Below are 1,706 nucleotides of genomic sequence, written 5' to 3' on the forward strand. Positions count from 1 at the left end.
TGTGTCTGAATAACTGGTGACGACTCAGAGAGGACTCCAAACCGGATCGGTTAATTTCAAAATAAAACACCTACACGTCAGAGTCCAGAAAAATGATTTACAGAAAGGATCCCTACAGAGATAGACCTTTAGTTTTAGTTTAGCTGCAGTTCCTCTAACATCCACTAGATGCTGCAGTAATAAAACTGTGTTAAGGTAAATGAGAACATGTTCAGTTTTCAGGAGATCATTTCTCTTCTTCTGATGTGAATCTGAGCAGATTGTTAAACTATTCTTCCATTCAGGAGATATTAAAATGTTTTTTTGTTTTTTGTTGATTTTATGATGTTCTGGCTCTAGGATGGTGAAGGCAGCCTCAGTTTCGTGCAGGCTGATGGGAGTTTGAGCAGGTAGGGCGCCGCTCTCTCCCAGCTGGAGTTTATGATGTAATGCCCTTAGAGAGCTGCAGGTCAACAGCTTTAAAAAAAAACAGCCTGGAGGCAAAAGTGCAGAACAAACACAGGACAGAGAGCGGGTTTAATATCCTCAAAAACAACTCTTCATCCTCCGCCCGACGCCCCTTATTTTACATTTTACTCTAGAGAACTTTTATTTGCCTCATCACAGGCTTTATAAGTTCAGATCAGGTTAATATAGGAGTCCTTTAACTTTAAAAAGTCATTTTTGGAGGCCTGAGGACATAAAACGATTTAATATTTCACAAGTTAAAAGTCAAGATTAGAGTGAAGTCTGAACCGATATTTAAGCAGCAGGATTTATTTGATTTCTCCTCAGATAAATGATCATTAACTGGACAGTTCTGAATACAGTTTGTGTGTAACTGCAGAACAAAACAACTCTTTTAGCTGCTACACAGCACCGTAAGGGTTAGGGTCACTTTCCTTAATACACTAATCACCTTAAAAGTGTCACATTATTTGGCCCACAGTTACCTGATGAAACACACCTGTATGATGTCAGAGGATCGTACCTGTCTGCAGGTGCAGCAGATGTCCTCCAGCTCGACAGTAGCTTTGTTATCCTCATTATCATCATCCTCTTCTTTGTATTCAGTGTAATTAGCACAGAGCTGCAGCTGAGAGCGGTGGCCCCCGGGGGCCCGACACCCACAGGCCCCGCTTAGTAAACACTCAGGTGAGTCCTACACTGAGCAGGTACAATGTGTGTGTCTTCCAGTCCGGTGGGGACCGAAACCCCCAGAGAGCCGAATGATTTCTGTGTACAATATTCTGGAAAATCCTCGTCCTTTATTTCTGTGGCAGTATGTATCTATGGTAGCCTAGCTTAGCATAAAGACTGGAAGCAAGGGGAAATTGCTAGCCTAGCTCCATAGCTGTTTTTATTGTGTCACAGCTATAATAGTAAAACTGTTTGGTTCTGTTTAGCAGCTTAAAAAATAATTTATATTTATATTATATATTATACCTACACTGTATAAATACACTGTGTAAATGAATAATATAGATCTGGAAATTGAGGTGTGCTTGGTGTCCGTGTTGTCAGCATATACTGCATTTCAAATCTTTGTTTACATTATAAGCTTAGCATTAGCATGATTGGGATAGGAAGCTAGAATAGAATAAACTTTATTGTCCCAGAGGGGAAACGGGCCCAGTGCTACAGTTTGTTGCTTCACAGAAACAAGTATACCTCAACAACAGACACACATCAAAAAACATTACAAAATCAACATAAAAACATCTTAA

Source organism: Morone saxatilis, unplaced genomic scaffold (assembly GCF_004916995.1).
Source record: "Morone saxatilis isolate NCDOM2014 unplaced genomic scaffold, NCSU_SB_2.0 Contig12, whole genome shotgun sequence".
Classification (NCBI taxonomy): domain Eukaryota; kingdom Metazoa; phylum Chordata; class Actinopteri; family Moronidae; genus Morone; species Morone saxatilis.